Raw genomic sequence first — 23,465 nt, forward strand, 5'->3', positions numbered from 1 at the left:
ACTCAGAAAGACAGTTCAATGAGGTCAGGAATAAACTTAGTAAACAGAAAGAATATTTCTCCAAAAAGATTGAAACTCTAAAAAGCAAACAAACAGAAAATCTGGAGATGAAGATCACAATGAGATGAAAAACAATATAAAAAGCATTAAAAATAGAGCAGATGATACAGAGGAGAGAAGTAGTGAGCTCCAAGATAGGAATATAGAAATGATTCAGGTGAAGGAGGAGAGAACTAAGATTTTTTAAAAATGAAGAATATCTTCAATAAATATCCAAACCAATTAGGAAAAGTAACATAAGGAAAATAGGTATACCAGAAGGAGAAGAGAGGGAGAGAGGAGGACGGAGCTTATTGAAAGAAATGATAGCTGAGAACTTCCTAAACTGGGAAAGGAACTGGACATACTAGTATATGAAACTATTAGAACTCCTAATTACCTCAATGCAAAAAGTCTTTGTCCAAGGCATATGATATTAAAATTGTCAAAAGTCAATGACAAAGAAAACATATTAAGGGCAGCAAGACTGAAAGAAATAACCTACAAAGGAACCCCCATGAGGCTTTCAGCAGATTTCTCTGCAGAAACCCTACAGACTAGGACAAAGTGGAATGGATGATATACTCAAAATACTGAAATACAAGAACTATCAGTCAAGAATACTCTATTCAGCAAAATTATCCTTCAAACCTGATGGAAAAATAAAAACTTTCCCAGAAAAACAAAAGCTGAGGGAATTCATCACCACTACACCTGCTTTACAAGAAATGTTCAAAGGAGCCCTCACACCTGAAACAAAATGGCAAGGGTTTACAAGACTTTGAGCAAGGAGACAAATAGAAAGAGAGAATCAGAAAAATGCAGCTCTAGATCAGAATAGGTTAGTAAACAGTTAATTATAACATAAGGATAAAGGGAAAGAGGCACCAAAGTTAACTATGAGCACTTCAATTTGGTCATGAACTCACAACACAAAAAAGAATAATTTGTGACAACAAATATAGAAGTGGAAGAGGAAAAGGATGGAACCTGCATAAGCTAATGGAGATAAGATGCTAACAGATAAAGGACTATCTCATATATGAGATCTTTTATACAAACCCCATGGGAACCACAAACCAAAAAATCAGAGCACAATCACAACTCATAAATAAATTAAAACCAGAAAAACACCCCGGAAAACCACCAAACTGAAATGCCAGACAAAACCACAAGGGAAAACAAACAATGGAAATTTATAATAGCCAGAAAACAAAAGATAAAATGGCAGGATGAAGGCCTCACATATCAATAATCACTCTAAAAAAAAAAATGTAACTGGATTGAATTCACCAATCAAAAGACACAGAATTGTTGGATGGATTAAAAAACAAAACCCAACAATATGCTGCCTCCAGGAGACCCAACTTAGCCCTAAGGACAAACATAGGTTCAGAGTGAAGGGATGGAAGTAGATACTTCAAGCAAATAGCAACCAAAAGAAAGTGGTTGTATCTATACTTATATAACACAAAACAGACTTCAAGACAAAAAAGATAACAAGAGACAAAGATGGACATTATATGATAAAAAGAATATTCCACCAGGAAGACATAACACTTACCAAACACAGGAGCACCAAAGTATATAAAGCAACTATTAACAGACTTAAAGGGAGAAATTGACCACAAAATGATAACAATAGGGGATTTTCACATGACAATTATGTCAACAGACAGATCATCCAGACAGAAATTCAACAAGTAAACAATGGCCTTAAAGGGAATACTAGACCAGATGGACTTAATAGATATATGTAGAACATTCCACCCAAAAAGAACAGAATATATATTCTCCTCAAGTGCACATGGAACATTCTCAAAGATAGACCATATGTTGGGAAACAAAGGAAGCCTCAATAAATTTAAGAACATTAAAATATCAAGCATCTTTTCAGCCACAATGCTATGAAACTAGAAATCAACTCCAAAGAGAAAGCTGGAAAAGCCACGAATATGTGAAGCCTAAATAACATGCTACTGAACAACAATTGGATCAATGAAGAAATCAAAGGAGAAATCAAAAAATACCTGGAGACAACTGAAAATGAAAACACAATGTATCATAGCATATGAGATGCATCAAAAATGGTACTAAGAGGGAAGTTTATAGTAATACATGCCTACCTCAAGAAACAAAAATCTCAATTAAACAGTCTTACACTACATGTAAAAGAAGTAGAAAAATGAGAAAAAACAAAGTCCAAAGTCAATAGAAGTAAGGAAATAATAAAAATCAGTGCAGAAATAAAAGAAATGGAGACTAAAAACAATAGAAAGGATCTATGAAAATAAGGGCTGGTTCTTTGATAAGATAAACCAAATTAACAAACCTGTAGCCAGGCTCACTAAGAAAAACAGAAGGAAGACTCAAATAAGTAAAATCAGAACTGAACAAGGAGAAATTACAGTGGACATCACAGAAACACAGAGGATTATAAGAGGATACTAAGAAAAACTATTCACCAACAAATTGGGTGACCTAGAAGAAAATGCATGAATTCTTAGAATCATACAAGCTTCCAAAACTGAATCAAGAAGAAATAAAGAATCTTAATAGACAAATCAAAAGTAAAGAGATTGAAACAGTAATCAAAAACCTCACAAAAAAACAAGTCCAGGGATAGGTGGCTTCTCTGGTGAATTCTACCAAACATTCCAACAAGATTTAATACCTACGCTTCTCAAACTCTTCCAAAAAACTGAAGAAGACAGGACACTTTGTAACTCATTTTATGAGGTCACCCTTACCCTGATAGCAAAACGAGAGAAGGACAACACAAAAAATGAAAATAAAAGGCCAGTTTTGCTGATGAACATAGATGCGAAAATGCTCAACAAAGTATTAGCAAATTGAATACAACAATACATTAAAAGGATCATACACCATGATCAAGTGGGATTTATTCCAGGGATGCAGGAAGGGTTCAACACCCTCAAATCAATCAATGTGATACACTACACTAACAAAATGAAGAATAAAAATCACATGATCATCTCAATAGACACAGAGAAAGCATTTGACAAGATCCAACATTCGTTTATGATAAAAACTCTGAATAATATGGGTATATAATGAAATTACTGCAACATAATAAGGTGATATATGATAAACCCACAGCCAACATCATACTCAATGGTGAAAAATTGAAAGCTATTCTTCAGAGAACAGGAACAACACAAGGATGCCCATGCTTGCCACTCTTGTTCAATATAGTACTAGAAGTTATAGCCAGAGCAGTTAGGCAAGAAAAGGAAATAAATGGGATGCAATTGGAAAGGAAGTAAAAATGTCACTATTTGTGGATGACATGATTCTATATACAAAAAACACTAAAGAATCCAATGAAAAACTATGAGAAGTAATTCATAATACAGTAGTGTTGCAGGGTACAAAATCAACATATGAAAATCAGTTGTACACAGGCCTATCTCAACAAACAAGAAAAATCTCACATAAACAATCTAAAAATGCACCTAAAGAAACTGGAAAAAGAAGAACAAACAAAGCCCAAAATCAGTAGAAGAAGGGAACCAATAAAAATCAGAGCAGAAATAAATGAAATAGAGACTAAAAAAACAATAGAAAAAGTTAATAAAACCAAGAGCTGGTTCTTTGAAAAGATCGACAAAATTGACAAACCTTTAGCTAGACTCACCAAGAAAAAAAGAGAGAAGGCACAAATAAGTAAAATCAGAAATGAAAGAGGAGAAATTACAACAGACACCTCAGAAATACAAAAAAAATTATAAGAGAATAATATGAAAAGCTACATGCCAACCAATTGGACAATCTGGAAGAAATGGATAAATTCTTAGAATCATACAACCTTCCAAAAATGAATCAAGAAGAAGTAGAGAATTTGAATAGACCAATCACCAGTAAGGAGATCAAAACAGTAATCAAAAACCTCTCCAAAAATAAAAGTCCAGGACCAGATGGCTTCCCTGGTGAATTCTACCAAACCTTCAAAGAAGACTTAATACCTATCCTTCTCAAACTCTTCCAAAAAATTGAGGAGGTGGGGGGAAGCTCCCTAACTCATTCCATGAAGCCGACGTTACCCTGATACCAAAACCAGACAAGGACAACACAAAATGAAAATTACAGGCCAATATCACTGATGAACATTGATGCAAAAATCCTCAACAAAATACTAGCAAATCACATACAACAATACGTTAAAAACATTATACACCATGATCAAGTGGGATTTATTCCAGGTATGCAGGGATGGTTCAACATTCACAAATCAATCAACGTAATACACCATATTAATGAAATGAAGAATAAAAATCACATAATCATCTCAATAGATGCAGAGAAAACATTTGACAAGATACAGCATCCATTTATGATAAAAACTCTGAATAAAATGGGTATAGAAGGAAAGAACCTCAACATAATAAATGCCATATATGACAAACCCACAGCTAATATCAACCTCAATGGTGAAAAACTGAAAGCTATTCCTCTAAGAACAGGAACCAGACAAGGATGCCCACTGTCACCACTCCTATTTAACATAGTACTGGAAGTTCTAGCCAGAGCAATCAGGCAAGAAAAAGAAATAAAAGGGATCCAAATTGGAAAGGAAGTGAAACTGTCACTATTTGTAGATGACATAATTTTATATATAGAAAACCCTAAAGAATCCACCAGAAAACTTTTAGAATAATAATTGAATACGGTAAAGTTGCAGGATACAAAATAAACATACAAAAATCAGTGGCATTTCTATACACTAACAACGAAGTAGTAGAGAAATTAAGAATACAATCCCATTTACAGTTGCAACAAAAAGAACAAAATATCTAGGAATAAACTTAACCAAAGAGGAGAAAGATCTGTACACCCAAAACTATAAAACATTGTGGAAAGAAATTGAAGAAGACACAAAGAAATGGAAAGATATTCCGTGCTCTTGGATTGGAAGAATTAACATAGTTAAGATGTCCATACTTCCTAAAGCAATCTATAGATTCAATGCAATCCCTGTCAAAGTTCCAACAACATTTTTCACAGAAATAGAGCACAGAATCCTAAAATTTATATGGAACAACAAAAGACCTCGCATAGCTAAAGGAATCCTGAGAAAAAAGAACAAAGCTGGAGGTATCACACTCCCTGATTTCAAAATATACTACAAAGCTATAGTAACCAAAACAGCATGGTACTGGCACAAAAACAGACACACAGATCAATGGAATAGAATCGAAAGCCCAGAAATAAACTCACACATCTATGGACAGCTAATCTTTGACAAAGGAGCCAAGAACATACAATGGAGAAAAGAAAGTCTTTTCAACAAATGGTGTTGGGAAAACTGGATAGCCATATGCAAAAAAATGCAAGTAGACCTTTACCTTACACCATACATAAAAATTAACTCCAAATGGATTAAAGACTTGAATGTAAGACCTGAAACTATGAAACTTCTAGAAGAAAACATAGGCAGTACGCTCTTTGACATCGGTCTTAGCAACATATTTTCAAGCACCATGTCTGACCAGGAAAGAGAAACAAAAGAAAAAATAAACAAATGGGACTACATCAAACTTAAAAGCTTCTGCACAGCAAAGGAAACCATCAACAAAATGAAAAGACAACCTAACAATTGGGAGAAGATATTTGCAAACCATACATCTGATAAGGGCTTAATCTCCAAAATATACAAAGAACTCATGCATCTCAACAACAAAAATCTAACAACCCAATTAAAAAATGGGCAAAAGACCTGAACAGACATTTCTCCAAAGAAGATATACAGATGGCCAACAGGCAAGTGAAAAGATGTTCAAAATCATTAACTATCAGGGAAATGCAAATCAAAACTACAATGAGATATCACCTGACGCCCGTCAGAATGGCTATAATTAACAAGACAGGAAAAAACATGTGTTGGAGAGGATGTGCAGAGAAGGGAACTCTCATACACTGCTAGTGGGAGCGCAAACTGGTGCAGCCACTATAGAAAACAGTATGGAGATTCCTCAAAAAATCAAGGATAGAACTACCATATGATCCAGCTATTCCACTGCTGTGTATTTATCCAAAGAACTTGAAAACACCAATGCATAAAGATACATGCACCCCTGTGTTCATTGCAGCGTTATTCACAATAGCCAAGACTTGGAAGCGACCTAAGTGCCCATCAAGGGACGAATGGATAAAGAAGATGTGGTATAGATACACAATGGAATACTACTCAGCCATAAGAAACGATGAAATCCAGCCATTTGTGACAACATGGATGGACATTGAGGGTATTATGCAAAGTGAAATAAGTCAGAGGGAGAAGGTCAAATACCGTATGATTTCTTTCATTAAGTAGTAGATAATAACAGCAATAAACAAACACATAGAGACAGAGATTGGATTGATGGTTACCAGAGGGGAAGGGGGGAGGGAGGAGGGCGAAAGTGATAATTCGGCACATGTGTGTGGTGATGGGTTGTAATTAGTATTTTGGTGGTGAACATGATGTAATCTATGCAGAAATAGAAGTATAATGATGTACACCTGAAATTTATACAATGTTATAAACCAATGTTACTGCAATAAACAAACAAAAAAAATCTGTGAAAAAAATAAAAATAATTTAAAAAAAAAAGAAAATCAGTTGTATTTCCACACACTAATAATCAAAAATATAATCCCATGTACCTTCACAACAAAAAGAATAACATACCTAAGAATAAATTTAACCAAGGTGGTGAAAGACCTATATACTGAAAACTGCAAGACATTATTGAAAGAAATCGGAGAAGACATAAAGAAATGGAAAGATATTGCATGCTCATGGATTGCAAGAATAAGCATAATTAAAATGTCCATATCGCCTAAAGCAGTCTACAGATTCAATCCAATCCCAATCAGAATCCCAATGACACTCTTCCCAGAAATAGAACAAAGAATCCTAAAACTAATATGTAACAACAAAAGACCCTGAGTAGCCAAAGAAATCTTGATAAAAAGGAACAAAGCTGGAGTTATTACATTCCCTGCATTCATAATATACTACAAAGCTATAGTAATCAAAACAGCATGGTACTGGCACAAAAATAGACACACAGATCAATGGAACAGAATTCAGAACTCCAGAAATAAAAGCAAACATCTATGGACAGCTAACCTTTGACAAAGGAGCCAAGAAAATACAATGGAGAAAGGGAAGTCTCTTCGATAAATGGTGCTGGGAAAAGTGGACAGCCACATGTGAAGGAATGAAGGTACACCATTATCGTACACCATTCCCTAAAATTAACTCAAAGTGGATTACAACTTGAATGTAAGACATGAAATCATAAAACTTCTGGAAGAAAACATGGGCAGTATGCTCTTTGACATCAGTCTTGGCAGTATCTCTTTGTATACCATGTCTACTCACCCAAGAGAAACAAAAGAAAAAATAAAGAAATGGGACTACATCAGACCAAGAAACTTCTGCATGGCAAAGAAAATCATCAACATAACAAAAATACAACCCACCAAATGAAAGAAATTAATTGTAAACCATATATCTGACAAGGGGCTATCTTCCAAAATATATAAAGAGCTCATGCAACTCAACAACAACAAAAAATGAACCAGATAAAAAAATTGGCAGAGAACATGAACAGACATCTTTCCAAAGAAGATATACAGGTGGCCAACAGGCACGTGAAAAGATGGTCAGCATCACTAATTCTTAGAGAAATGCAAGTCAAAACTACAGTGAGATATCACCTCATACCCATCAGAATGGCTATAATTAACAAGTCAAGAAATAACAAGTGTTGTAGAGAATGTGGAGAAAAGGGACCCCTCATACGCTGCTGGTGGGAATGCAAACTGGTGCAGTCATTATGGAAAACAGTATGGAATTTCTCAAAAAACTAAAAATAGAAACACCATATGATCCAGCTATTCCTCTACTGGGTATTTATCCAAAGAACATGAAATCAATAAGTCAAAAAGATATGTGCATCCCTATGTTGCTGGCAGCATTATTTACATTAGCCAAGATGTGGAAGCCACCCAAGTGCCCATCAACAGATGAGTGAATAAAGAAGTTGTGGTATACATACAAAACGGAATACTACTCAGCCAAAAAAAACTAAATCATGCCATTTGCAATAACATGGATGGACCTTGAGGGTATTTTGCTAAGTGAAATAAGTCAGAGAAAGACAAATGCTATATATTTTCACTCAAGTGTGGAAGATAAACAAACACATAGATAAGAACAGATAGGTGGTAACCAGAGGGGAAGGGGGTGGGGAGAGAGCAAAAGGGGTAAAGGGAACGTGAGGAATAAAATCTAGACTATTTGTGGTAAACACGATGCATTCTATACAGAAACTGAAATATAATAATGTACACCTGAAATTTACACAACGTTATAAACCAATATGACCTCAGTAAAATATGCAAAAGAATAAAACACTAGCCCCATACGAAAGTGAACCAATAGAACTCCAGATTTCAAAATGCTCCCACAGGGTAACAACACCTTTGTTGAGAATTAGAAGTTTAGGCAATTTAATCACCTGACTGGTCTCATGAATAGGTTAGGTTCTCCAGTTGTTCTTTGTCATAATCCAATTGTTACAAAAGCCAAAGAGGGTTCACCTCCTGGCGAGGTAAATCAGGCTCTCCACCGGAAGTAGTTGTCACACAAAGTAAAGTGTATTTGCAACAAATAGGAGACCATATGGAATCATTTCCAAAGTCATGGCTCCCCGAACAAAGGGAAGCAGGGACCTTTCATTTTGGATGGGGAATGAATATTCAAAAGTGGGGGGCCTGGGTATTCACTTGCACAGGCTCAGTAGGAAAACACACTTCCACATACACTGCAGGTTATAGTTATAAGGCCTAAGCTCCTCCTGGAGAGATCTTAGTATTAAAAATAAGGCAAAGGTCACAGGTGTAGCTCTTGTCGTGAGGCTTGGTCTGGTTCAGGGTGGTTGGCGATTGCATCTCCTTAACAAAACAAAAGAGAAAAAAAACAATTTGGAAAAACAGTTAAATGTTTCCAAACCCACCCTTGAGTTCCTTGGGGCAATTAGTCAGTGACACAATCAATCATACACTGCTGATGGGAGCGCAAACTGGTGCAGCCACTATAGAAAACAGTATGGAGATTCCTCAAAAAATCAAGGATAGAACTACCATATAATCCAGCTATTCCACTGCTGGGTATTTATCCAAAGAACTTGAAAACACCAATGCATAAAGATACATGCACCCCTGTGTTCATTGCGGCGTTATTCACAATAGCCAAGACTTGGAAGCGACCTAAGTGCCCAACAAGGGATGAATGGATAAAGAAGATGTGGTATAGATACACAATGGAATACTACTCAGCCATAAGAAACGATGAAATCCAGCCATTTGTGACAACATGGATGGACATTGAGGGTATTATGCAAAGTGAAATAAGTCAGAGGGAGAAGGTCAAATACCGTATGATTTCCTTCATTAAGTAGTAGATAATAACAACAATAAACAAACACATAGAGACAGAGATTGGATTGGTGGTTACCAGAGGGGAAGGGAGGAGGGAGGAGGGCAAAAGGGATAATTCACACATGAGTGTGGTGATGGGTTGTAATTAGTATTTGGGTGGTGAACATGATGTAATCTATGCAGAAATAGAAGTATAATGATGTACACCTGAAATTTATACAATGTTATAAACTAATGTTACTGCAATAAACAAAAAATTAAAAAAAAAATAAAGTCCTGAAAGTCTCCTCCCACTCTGAGAAAGTGACTCAATATAAACTAGGTTCCTGTTCTTTGACACTCTGCTAGTTGGAAGAGCTGTAGCCAGGTGGTCATCCCCCCCGGCTTCAGAGTCCCCGCAGCCACTGAACCTCACACAACTCACTAAAGTCCCAAGGGCCACCATCATGCCCTCCTCCTCGCTCATGGTGGCTGTGGTGTGTATGAGTAACAAGAACAGGAGCATGGAAGCCCACAGCATCCTCAGGAAAAAAGGGTTCAGTGTCCAGTCTTTCAGAACTGGATCTCACGTGAAGCTCCCAGGATCCGCGCCCAATCTTCCCGTGGTTTATGATTTCTCAACCACATACAAGCAGATGTACAACGACCTTCTCAGGAAAGACAGACAACGCTATACCAGGAATGGAATCTTACACATCCTGGGAAGAAATGAGCGAATCAAGCCCCAGCCAGAAAGCTTTCAAGAGTGCAGCAATGTCTTTGTTGTCATCTTTACATGTGGGGAGAGCGTCTGTGACAGAGTGGTGGAAGACCTGTGTGCCAGAGAGCAGGAGACTTTCCATCCCCGTGCACGTGATCAACATGGGTATCCAAGACACCCTGGAGGACACCACCCTTGGAGCCCTGCTCATCTGTGAGCTCTGCCAGTGCCTCCAGCAGGCAGACGACATGGAGGACAGTCTGCATAAGCTGCTCCTGGCAGTAGAGAAGAAAAGAGGAAAGAGCTTTCTTCACACTGTCTGCTTCTTCTGAAGAGCTGGGCTGGTTTTGGCTCCTTGGTCAGTAAGAACTTGTGCCTGGAGTTTTTGACAAGACTAAATTTTCTGTGAGAAGTATCTTTAAAGCCCTTTCCACTAAATGCTGTTTGTTTGATTTTTAGGTGTGCCCCCAGGGAAGAGCTATGAACAAGAAGAGCATTTGATAGGAAATGAGGACAAGGACTTCTGATAGTCATTAAAACACTCCACCTATGGGGGATATTGTTCTAGGTACTTTATGAGGAAGAAGTAATTCAGTGCTCACGTCATCCTTTAAGGAACGTACCCCCATGACTACATTCTGCAGATGAGCAAACCTAAGCTTATAATGGAGTGCTGGACAAGTGATTAGTTGAAGGATATTCAGTGAGTAAAGGAATAGGCCATCACTTTCTTTTGAGCCTTCTTTCTGAAGACTCTAGGGGAGAATTAGTTTCCTTGCTTATTTCCAGCTTCTAGAAACCACACACTTTCCTTGGCTAATGGCTTCTTTCTTCCATGTTCAAAATCAGCCATGGCAAGTTGAGTCCTTCTCTCATACATCACTCTGATCTCCTCTTCTGCCTCCCTCTTTCATATTTTAGGATCTTCATGATTACATTGGGCACACTCAGATAATTCAGGTTGATCTCCCTATTATAAGGTTGGTGGATTAGGAAACTTAATCCCATCTGTACATTTTAATTTTAAAGTATACTGTTTGCAATATCTGAGGGTATTGCCTCTGGAAATATAATTCAATGAAACAATTGGAGGTCACTAGGAAAGTAAGCATGGATGCCTCTTCATTGGCATAAATTTGAGGGAGCTCCTTGGATTTCATTAATCACACAATAATGTAGTATATTGATATTAGAAGAATAGGACATCACTTTTTAAAACAATTTCCTTCTGCTGATTTTGAGTGGTATATTGTAAGGGTTTTGTCTAATGAAAAAAGAATATATTGCATTTTTACTGGTAGATACCATTACTTATTGATTGTGTCTACTTTGATACCTTTACTTATTGATTATATCTACTTTTCTACTGCTGACTTCAAAACCTGAGTAAGAAAATGAATTGTATGTTATTGCTAAGAAATTGGAATTGTAAATAAGGAGAAACATCCCCAAATGAAAAGAAATACGTGAAATAATGTAATTTTGATGATATGTATGTTTTTCTTATTTTGGGGCTGATCTTCAAACTCATAAGCCACATCCTTTAAGCTTTATCAGTTAAACTGAGCAAATAATTCCTTCTGCAACAGTACAATAGTTCTTCTATTCAAAATATTCCTTAGTGTACTCATTGGATTATTTGGGAATAAATCAAGGGGTGCCCATAGGACACAAAGTGAATTTTTCTTGGTTATCCTTTCCAGAGGCAAGAAAGGATCTCCACTTTGGTGTTTTTTCTGATGACACTGCCACCAATGTCCTTCTGGGGCCATGCCCACATGCAGAGACTCAGAATTACTGGACTTAATGACCCATCAGGGAAGCTCAGCCAGAGAACAAATTCTTCATTTTTTCTTCCATTAAAGGATGGCACTGAGACATAATTTGTATGGTTTCTCAAGGGCTAGTTATGCAGATTGGACTTCTAGACACCCTAGCCACCTTAGTCAGCTGGATAACATATCCCTGTATCGGCTCTCCACCATGCTCCTTTACTGCTCTTTACCCCTCTCCTGATACTTGGGATTGCAATTGCAAAAAACAGGGACTTCCATGAGTACCCCAATGCTCTTCTCAGGTTTCTCCCAACACCATCTCAAGGTGCCAAAAGACACTACATTCTCTATGCTGCAGGCTGTGTTCAGCACAGTGCAGGAGAGAGGAGTCCCTTCTTCAAAATGCTATGTGTCCAGCCCCACATCATTAAGGTAATGCTCCAAAATGTCACCATGAGAGTCATTTTCTGCCTTCACTTGTCTTTGTTTCCTTGAAATTGGGCTGTGGATCAGATGCTCCTTAGTCCTTTTCCTTCCTCTTTCTCTATCTTGTGCTCCAGGTGCTCACACTGAAACCTTAAGCATCTCCTTTCCCTTGGGCTTATCAACTCTTCAAAAATATATACCAATATTGTGTGAGATTAGAGGGAGCCCTGGCTCCTAAATCCAGCGGACGTGTTCAGACTCTGAATCCCAATTTAGAGTCTTCTGCTTGTAATATAATATTTCCTCACAGCTACATTTAACTTTATAGATTCTATCACATAATGACCTTTAAGGAAGCCTGAGAACCTGAGGAATCATACCTGAGAACCATTTTTTTTAAGGAAGAGATGATATATGCAATTTATGAATTGACCTCATACTTCAATACCTTTGTTTTCCTTTTTTCTCTCTACTTCGCATCTCTCTCCTTCAATATTTTTTTCACATGGCAAAAATTATGTTTTGAAATAAAGATGCGATCACATTATATATTGCTTCCAAATCTTTAATTCCTGCTTTTTGCCTTTAAGATAAATTCCAAAAACTCTTCTCAAAGATAGTTATTACCCTTCACAACCTGTTTCCTCCCTCTAATGTATTGATCCTCAAATCCACAACCTGGATACATTCATTCCTTCAGCAAATGTTTAATGAGCTCCCACCATGCAGTAGGCACTGTTCTCTGCACTGGAGATTCAGCAGGGAATAGAGTAAACTAATCGCTTGGCTCATGGAAATGACATTGTAGCTCTTTGGTCCCAGGGATATGGTTGTGGCTAAGCCTATGTTCTTGAAGGACCAGTTGTTGACTACAGGTATCCCCATAACTCCCAAGTTTGCCGTTGCTTCCACATAAAGGTCTACCATGGGTAATTGGGTTTTCTTGCAAGCCCAAATTAAGATGATTGTATTCCCCAATTTCTAAGCAGCTCTCCTGGGGGGCTGTGCAGGGCTCATTGTCTATCCCTTCTATGGAGCCTAGTATCCTCTTGCAAACCAGAGTCTTCCTACCTGTCTCCTGGTCAGTGCATTGATGACAAGGTAAGGGGTAGGCCTTTCTGGTGGATCTATTTCTACTTTGAACATACTTTTATTGTAGAAACAGGATAAAATTCTGGTCTACAAATGTTTATGGTGCAGGATGCACTACAGGATGGTGTAGTTTTTTTAGTTCTTTAAAATTATGGACTAGGTTCTCATCTGTAACAGGTATGATATTTTTAGACAACAAAATACTAGGGTGAAAAAAAGTATTTTTATTTTCCCAAACCCACAGATATATAGCTAATATTTATTAAGTGATTATTATGGGGTAACCACTTTGTATGTAGTAACTTTTAATCCTTACAGCAATCTTCTGCAGTACAGTAGTCTTCCCTTATCTGCCAGGGATATGTTCCAAGATCCCCAGTGGATGCCTGAAACCTTTCATAGTACCAATGCTACATGTACTATTTTTTTCCTAGAAGGCTAATGATGGGTAGCTTGTACAGTGTGGATACACTGGACAAAGGGATGATTCACACCTTGGGCAGGAGGGAGGGGGTGGCTCGAAATTTCATCACGCTACTCAGAACAGCATGCAATTTAAAACATAAATTCTTTATTTCTGGAATTTTCCATTTAATATGTTTGGACCTCAGTTGACCGCAGGTAACTGAAACTGCAGAAAGTGATACTGCGGATAAGGGGGGACGAGTGTAGGTTCTGTTATCCCAGTTTCCATATTGTGAAACTGAAGCAGAGAAAGATTACGTAACGGACCTCTACAGTTGGTAATGTGGAGGCTGGATGTGAACTTGGGCAGTTGACCTCAGAAACTGTGTGCTTAGATGCTAGGCTAAACATAGATCATGTTATATACAGTTTTTATATTCAGGTATTTTTCTACCTAATCTCAAGTCTTAAACTAGCCATTTTTAAGTAATGTAATCCTGTCAATTCAAGAGTTTCCCAGTCAGTTCAGGGTGCATCCCCTCCTCCTTTCTCTCCAGGGCTGATTCTAGCTCCAGGGCCTGTGTGCGGCGCCAGGGCACAAGAGGGGAGGAAGTCACTCATGACAGGGCCATCTGAACGATGGTGGAGTTCAGGGTGGCTTCTGACCACCAGTGTGGATGCTTGCTGATATCCATGAAATAGAGCTTGTCCATTCTAGTTCTCAGATTCTTGGTCTCTGACCTGACACTGCAACATCCTTCTTCTGACCATGAGGCTTCTCCAGCCCCCTCTATTTCAGCTCCTTTGCCTCCCTGTTATTGGCTTGGAAACCTATAATATAATTTTTTTTAAGTTTATGGGATTGTGGTAAGACACTTACCATGAAATCTACTCTCTTAAAGATTTTTAAGTGTACAACACAGTTATTATTTATTTTTATTTCTGGGCACTGTGTGTATAGCAGGTGTCTATATCTTACTCATCTCATATCACTGACATTTTACACCAGTTGATGAGCTTTTCCTTATATGATAGTTGGTGCCACTCTGGGTCTGAAGAAGCCTCATTCATATAGTCACGTAAAATGTTTCTCCGGGGTTAACTGCACAATGTTTTCACATATTAGCTTCAGGCGACAAGTCATCAAGAGTCCATTGGTCACATAAGAACCTGTGTGGGATTATCTTTAAAGAGAGTGAAATGCATTTCTGAGTCTTTTTGAAAATATTAAAAATGGATCTTAGAACTTTTAGGAAATACAAAATTCAACAAATGTCACGTACTGTGAATGAAATGCAGTGCACAAAAGAGAATTCCATCCGAGACCCTCACCACAATAGGCTTCTCACACATCTGATCCCTTATGGAATCTGCACCCCCTTCTGTCCTGATAGTTGCTCATTGGGCTCCCTGAGCCTTGAGTCTGAAATGACAAATGGGCTAATGCTATCCACAAAGACATGGATGGATAAGTAAAATGCATTAATTTCATATAATTAATCAATTAATGAAAAACGAGTAAGATTTTCAGAAGAGGATAAAGTATGGAGGACCAGCTAGAATAATATACCTGTACATATTTATATCAAAACGTACATTTTTTTTCTGAAGGTGAGAATACTTTCTTCTTCTTCACTGTCTTTATTATGTGATTTGTTAAATAATGTACAAGATTACTTTTATAATCAGTGAGAATATAAAGCTATTTCCAAGTTGAAAAAAGTTCACAATACACAGGATGAGTAAAATCTAGATAAAATTACTTACAAAAGAACACAAAGAAGCAGGAGAATTGTTTTTCCAGCAATCACAAATGTTCATTTTTGAGACTAAGCAGTAAACAGAATGATTCACTAGGCTGGCAAATGAAATGAAAATGTGTTACAAATGTCAAGAATCACATGTGTTCTACAGATTGTGCGTGGACATTTATGTGCCCTTGGGAAAGACTTAAAACTCATTATTTATGACCCCAAAATATGAATCTTACAGCCACTACAGGGAGGAATATAACTGCAACATCATCCTCCACAGGAAGAACAATAATTTGAAATCATCTTTACATATTAATAGCATACACTGATATTGCTGATTGAAAATAACTTAATAATCGGTAATTTCATTCAATATTTAATTCCAGTGTAGGTATTAAACAGGCCTGTAGCAAGGCTGGTTTATCTAGGAGAGGTTTTTTGTTGTGAAACATCATAAATGTGAACACTCGGTGTGGGATGGAGATCAGAGCATGTGGAGAGGAGCAGGAGAGAAAATAGTCAAGAGAAGGCTAGGGAGGTGGGGAAATGGACTGACGGGTCTCAGATCCAGGGCATTTGGGAAGAGGGTGAGGATGATGGAGACAGCTGTGTCCCTGGGGCCCTGATGTAAGTCCTTCTCTCAAGGGCTCTCATGAAAGAGAATAAACAGCCAATCTGCCTGGCCTCCAACAGCTGAATTTCATCACCAATCTCATGTCTGTTTCTGAAGACTCGGGAAGGGCTGCTGAGTGAATCAGAGATCTGCCAGTCCGGTGGATGGAGGATCAAAGTAAGGAATGGGCTGGTGTTATGTCCCAGACAAGCCAGAGGGGACAGGACTCTTGGAGGCTATTGATATATGTGGACAAAGAATGGTAAAGACCAGAGGCACAAATCTGGTTGGGTAGAGCAGAAGTGAGCATGAGGTCTGGGAAGGAAGGTTGAGAGTTCAAAGTTAAAGGCAGCTGAGGTTCAAGAAGTTTGGTAAATAAAGAGAAGTAATCCAATGTACGACAAATGTCCTAATAATTAGACTGGAAGGAAAAACAGAGAAGATGTTGACTTAGACTGCAGACAACTCTTGGCAAATATGAGAAAAGCCCTGAGAATGACAAAGATCTGTGCTGTGCTTCCCAAAGCATAGTGTGGGAAGCAGACCAGGACATCTCAGGGAGATGTGAGAAGAGAACTATGGGGGAGGAGCATTGAGAGGGGCGTTTAGGATGAACTTGTTTCAGACAAAGACACTCTAACTTGATCAACTGACCATTCAAACAGGCAAATCCTCAACCTCTGAACTCCCTGGCTTCTATCTTTGGCCCCAATTAATAAAATTTCCTCTGCTACTTCCTTTCCTCAAACACATGGCCATCATCAGCATCCATAATCAGCCCTCCTTTCTAGGCCTGCCTGTGTTGATTGTGTCTTCCATGGCCTCTTCCTTCTTGTCCTTTTTCTCCTTTCTTTCCCAGCCAGGTCTGAGGGGCACACACCAGCCCTCACATCCCTATAGTGCCATCCCACTGGTTTTCCTGCAAGAGGTCAGCTTCTCTTGCTGGAGAGAACTTTCTCACTGAGATGCCCTTGCTCTACAGGAGACAATGCCCTAAATTCCACCAGCTGACTGGACTCTTTCGATGCGTGACCCTGATGGCAGAACATTTTCTCCCAGCACTTGGAGGATGGTAACTGGAGCTGATTTTCCTCAACAGAAAGGAAAATCAGGGGCACCAAAAGGGGTGACTGGAGTGGAAAATATAACGTTAATGAGCATAATGTACAACTTAGTGACTTAGCTAGATATTTTTAAATACCCCTTCATTAGGGGGAATTAACATTTGCCTCCAATTCTTCAACCTATCTGCTTACAAAGTTGGTTTTCTCTCAAACCATAAGCCCATAGGACTGACGCAAATTCCCATTTTTCTCTACATCCCCAGTTTGTAATATGGTACCTAACGAATAGTCACTCCTTCCTGAATATCTGAGTTAATGAATGAATGAATGTACACTAAGAACTAAATGATAAAGTTCAACCTGAAGAAAAATCTTCCAAATATCATGCACATCTCCTACCAGCAATAATGCTTGATTTTCCAATTTCAGTCATGTCTAAACTTAGTTCCCTAAGGTGTGAACATGATGAGTTCCTCACCTCAGGCACACAAGCTCTGTCAATGTTACCTCTTAAAGGTCCCATGAATCTCTTCACAAGGGAGCAAACTATAGGTGGTAAAGTCAGAGAGGTTTCAAATCTCATTTCCAACAATTAGGCCAAATCTCTCTGTATAACCACCTGCCCTGCTTTCTTCAGTATTCCCAATGCACAGCCACCTGGAGCTGAGCAAACACTGGTTCATGAACATGTTATACTTTGATTTGAATACCCGTGTTTTCTTCTGTTGCTTCTCTCTCTTTTCATTCTTCTCCTTATGATAAACTACCGAACACAAGGTCAAGTTCAAGTTCAAGCAACATCTTGTTGCAGATTTCCCAGATACACATAATGATTTCCTTTGTATATTTGTAATCCTCTGTTTGTAGGAGAAATACGTACAATAATATGTTTTATTTGATTAGCTGGAGATATGTATATCTTTTAATTAGACTGTCACTCATTGAGGTAGAGAACATATCCTATTGACCTTTTCTGTTTCTTATTATTCGCATGTTCAAAGAAGATGGAGAGTGTGAAATATGCCAAAAGCTCCTTGTGCCTTCACAAAGAATATTATAGGAAAATCTGTATTTTCATCTCCCTGTGAATAGAAAGTGATGTCTCTGGTGGTCTCCACAGGTATGACCACCTTAAACCACACTGGTGTTAGCCACATAGTCTTCTGCTTGCTGGGCATCCCTGGCCTGGAGGGCCAGCACGTGTGGATTACATCCCCTTCTTCATTTCCTATGTCATTGCCCTGCTTGGGAATAGCCTGCTCGTCTTCATTATCCTTGCAAAGAGGAGCCTCCATGAACCCATGTATCTCTTCCTCTGCATTCTGGCTGGAGCAGATATTGTCCTCTCCACATGCACAGTACCTCAGGCTTTGGCCATCTTCTGGTTCCATGCTGGGGAGATCTCCCTGGATTGCTGCAATAATCAGTTCTTCATCTTCCACTGAACTTTCATCTCTGAGTCTGGGATCTTGCTGGTGATGGCATTTGACTGCTACATTGCCATATTTTACCCACTGAGATGCCCCACTCTTCTTACACATACACTGATTGGGGAAATTGGTGGTACCATCTTTCTGAGAACTTATTGTACAATTTTCCCCATATTTCTTTTGGCAGAATTGACTTTCTGCCAAAATAATATTATTCCACATACTTTTTGTGATCGCATTCACTTGGCCAAATATGCTTATAATGACATTCGAGTGAACATCTGGTATGGACTTTTTGTCATACTGTCAACAGTGGTCTTAGATGTCCTGTTAATTTTTATTTCCTATGTGCTGATTCTCTGTGCTGTCTTCTACATGCCTTCCCAAGATTCTTGGCATAAAGGTCTCAACATATGTTGCTCCCTGTTGGCATCATCATCTTCTTTGATGGGCCTGGGATCTTCACAACACTTACTCAGCCATTTGGACACCTCATTACCCCTCATATCCACATCTTGTTGGCTAATGTCTGCATTTTGATTCCACCTATGCTGAAACCCATCATTATTGGGATCAAGACAAAGCAAATTCAAGAGCAGGTGTCTCACATATCTTTTCCAAAACAGAAATATCTTTGGAAGAGGAACAGAGTTTTCAGCATCTCTGACTATCCATGATGTGCTCTATGAAGATGGTGAGTAGAAACACTAATAATAAGCTAAAACACTAGGAAATAGCTCAGTGAATTCTGTTTCTGGAGCAAGTTTACCAGGGACATTACAGGAGTTACATCTTTTTCTGTCAAAACAACAGAGAGAACAGTGCCATGTTTGACTGAGCAAGCTACCTCCTGCACAGAGGCTACGGCTGGACATAAGAATTTCCAAAGTCATGTATCCTTCCCGTCACTAGCCTGATTTTTGGTAATAGATGAAATGAGAACAGTGCTCTTGCTCTTGGAATTTGTTCAACTATTCTTCACTGAGTTTCTCATCCGCTGAGACATCTTGTGGCATCCCTGGACAATCACACACAAAGGGCACATTGTTTCAGTTATGTAGGATGAGTAACTTCTGGAGATCTAATGGACAGCATTGTAACCATAGTTAATAATACTGTATTTTATATTTGGAATTTGCTGAGAGATTTGATCTTAAGTGTTCTCACCACACAAACACACAAATTGCAACTGTGAAAGGTGATGGATATGTTAATTAGATCCATTGGTGAAAATCAATTCACAATGTATCCATATATCAAAACATCACATTGTACAGCTTAAATATATACAATTTTTGTCAACTATACCTCAGTAAAGGAGGAACAGAAAAACTCACCTAAAATACCACCATGAGATTAGTTAATAATGTGGTAAGTATTCTTCCTTACTTTCTCTATGTATCTTTATGTATCTGTGTAAAATAATAAATATATTTATGAACATATACATATATATGGACAGATATGTACATAGTTGCACATTTAGAAAGAGTGGAATGATATTAATAGTGGCAGTTTGTCATGCCATCACCTAACTTGTCTATGACTTAAATCAGTAAGCTGTGAGAGGGCCATATGGGTCAGTGTTAATCCCTGAAATGGGAAAGGAGATTGTTTGGAGAACACTAGTCATGGACATTGGAGGTGGGGTTCCTATTCTTGACCAAGAATAATCCTTCTGGTATGATATTGACTCTAGGGCAGCGAAAAGGGGAATTCATGATGCTCTAGGGAGCTAAACTATTGTAGCCAGCTCCTGAGTGGTGGAACCACAATGTGCATTTTCCCAGTTCCATTTATAGCAGCATGTTACATTGGAAGGTAGAATAGGGTCTGCACTAGACACAGGGAATGTGGCCAGGAACCATTGCATGAGCCCAAGGCAAGACCATTACCTTTCAAATGACTGACATAATTGTGCCCAGGAAAGACATTTCATGGAGATACAGTCAAAACAATTCCCTGAAAGCATCTTTATATGAAACATATGTGTAGGACAAGTATGGAAATGGATGTGAGCCCATGGTGAGGTTGTCATCTGAGTAAAAGTTTGCTTTAAGAAGTTGTCCCACTTGTGTATTCCCTTTTCACCTACTCCGGGTCTTTGACTCCATATTGTAGCCTGAATGACTCACAAAACCCAAATGTCATCCCACCTCCCTCCTTCCCTCCCCAACTTATTTAGAAGCAACACTAGCCACCACCACCACCACAGGGTATTGAATGAGTTACTTGTATAAATGTGTTCAAGTCATTTATATAAGAATACTCTCAGAATTAAAACATGTTAGGCATGTATTTGTCGATAAAGGTACCCTAAAGAAACAAAACTAAAAGTGTTTAAATAAAAAGAGTGACTCAACAAACATTAATTTATGCCTGTGATAAATTACCAGGACTAAGCTAAGGCCTGGGGATATAGAAATAAATATCATAGTCCCCCCTCTCAGAGAGCCCATAAACCAGAGCAGAAACATTAAGCAGCTACAATGCATTATGATAAATTACGTAGAAACCATTGTAGAACAATGTAGGACAGTCACTTCACCCAGCTGGCAGTGAGAGAACTCTTCTTGTAGGAGCTGATTCCTGTGCTGGAGGTTGACAAGCAGCAACAGTGAGCCAGGTCAAAGGTTGGGGAAGAGGAAGTGGGCAATCTGAGAAGAGCAAAATGAGGAGAGCAGTGTGTGGAAGAGGAGTGGCAAGAGATGGTCCTTACAAGACAGGCAGGGGGAGAACCAGGAAAGGCCTTAGATATGAAAGAGTTCAGGACATGCCAACCCAAGTACACCACTTTGGAATATTGATTATTTGGGGCTGAAGGTGCTTGAAAAATGGCAGATGCAAAAAGGGCTCTCTGACATACCCTTTTCTACCTAAAATCAAGCCATACAATTTCCCACGAGAAAGGTAACCTTCCTGTACCAGAAAGAGAAGAACATCCTTACCCCCAGAGACTGGGAATCAACTCTGAAATGGATCTGTACAAACAAACTTTCTAAAATAACCCCTATCTTCCACTAGTTCCTGCCTCTTCCCCCCATATATCTCCTGGTCACTTCCCTACAACTTACTGTCCTTAGCCCAAATCCCCTTGTCTTGTCATTTCCTCACAAATTTATCATTTCTTTGTTGAAATGGTATAGAAGTTTTTTCCTCTGGTCACTTATTCAGGTCGTCACTCTCTTCTTAAGGTCTCCATGTACATGTAAAAATTTAATAAATCTTGCTTCTTTGTCTGCTTGTTCTGTCTCATGTCAGTTTAATTCTTAGGCCCAGCCAGAGACTCTAACAGGATAGAGGAGAATTTTCCCTCCCCTGCAGATTCCACTCTAGACATTTGGACTTTAACCTGAAGTTCACATGTGGCTGTTTGTGAGTGTTAAGTAGAAAGTCAGGATCCAGTTTTGGATTTACAAAGTAAATTATGCTGATTTTGACCATTAGAATTTTGGTATGTGAACTCAGACTCAAATTAATTAGACTGAAGTTTTGGAAACTGGAAGTATTATCCATGTGTCAAAACATTAATATTCTTGCTGCCACATTTTCGACCATAAATACTATTAAAAAACAAAATTCAACTGAGTAAATTTGAAGATCTAATTGGCTTTATTAAACAATTCTTGAGTTGGCGGCATCCCATCTAGCAAGTAGAAGGGTGCTCCAAGTGGGTGTACAAAATGGTACATTTTTATAGGCAAGAGAGTGGGGCAAGGGAGTTATTAACAAAAGAAAAGAAAGGGTTATTTCAGGCAAGTTATCTTATTTTGAAAGTAAGGAAAGGCACGGGTTTTATCATGCAGGTTACCTCACTAGTGCAACTCAGGAAATTTCAGATTGTTTAAAGGTCATATTCCTAGGAGGGGCTGAAACTTTAATTAAATCTTGGTTTACTGTCCTAGGAGCTGTTTTAAGCCTGTTCTTTCTTTCTCCTTTTCTTTTTTTAACAATAGAGATACTCGAGTATAGGAGATTTATTACACAATTTATTCCAAATATTTGTTAAAAAGAGCATATGTTCTAGTTAGGATTTTTTTTTAACTCTTAAAGTCATAACATTTACTTAATTAATTCAACAAATATTTCTTGAATGACTATTATGTGCTGGCCACTATACTAGGTAGTAGGTAACACTGTAAGCAAAAATACCTCAGGATACTTCAGTCAAGTGAGGAAGAAAGATAATAAATAAATTATCACACAGATGAATGGGCTTTCATGACTGCTTTGGGATTTCCAAGGAAAAGTTGTTTGAGACTCAGAGGTGAGCATAGGCTTCCTTGAGGGAAGCAACCTTAGGCTGCAATCTGATAGCTGCATGGGCCATTTACAATGTGTTTGTGGATGGAGCTGAGGCAGAGAATTTTGAAGGGAGAGAACACAGCCTGTGTAAAGACATTGAGGCTAGACCAATAATGGTAACCTAAAAGAACTAAAAGATCCACAGAGTATCTTTCTGACAGGTGAGAGTAGGACCTTTCTCATTTTGCTTTAAACAGTAGAAGCCACTGCAGTCTTTCAGCAAGGGCCACTCTTGATCAGATTTGTGTTTTGCAAATATATTCCTCTGAGACCTAGGGTGTAATGGGACAGAGTAGGAGCAGAGAGACTTGAGGGAATCTCAAGCATGCAAAGTTAGAGATGGAAGATATATTCTTAAGATATCTAACTTGAGGGAGGTGTCAAGATGGCAGTATAGTCAGACTCTGAA

At 38.4% G+C, this 23,465-nt stretch overlaps 2 pseudogenes; both read left to right on the plus strand.

Annotated features, from left to right (window-relative positions):
- Positions 1 to 9,938: 9,938 nt before the first annotated feature.
- Positions 9,939 to 10,524, plus strand: LOC101404651 (RNA polymerase II subunit A C-terminal domain phosphatase SSU72 like protein 4 pseudogene; annotated as a pseudogene).
- A 7,919-nt stretch (positions 10,525 to 18,443) lies between these two features.
- Positions 18,444 to 19,428, plus strand: LOC106802413 (olfactory receptor 52B4-like; annotated as a pseudogene).
- Positions 19,429 to 23,465: the final 4,037 nt, after the last annotated feature.

Source organism: Ceratotherium simum, chromosome 7 (genome assembly GCF_057802395.1).
Source record: "Ceratotherium simum simum isolate JZ-2026a chromosome 7, ASM5780239v1, whole genome shotgun sequence".
In the NCBI taxonomy this organism is placed as follows: domain Eukaryota; kingdom Metazoa; phylum Chordata; class Mammalia; order Perissodactyla; family Rhinocerotidae; genus Ceratotherium; species Ceratotherium simum.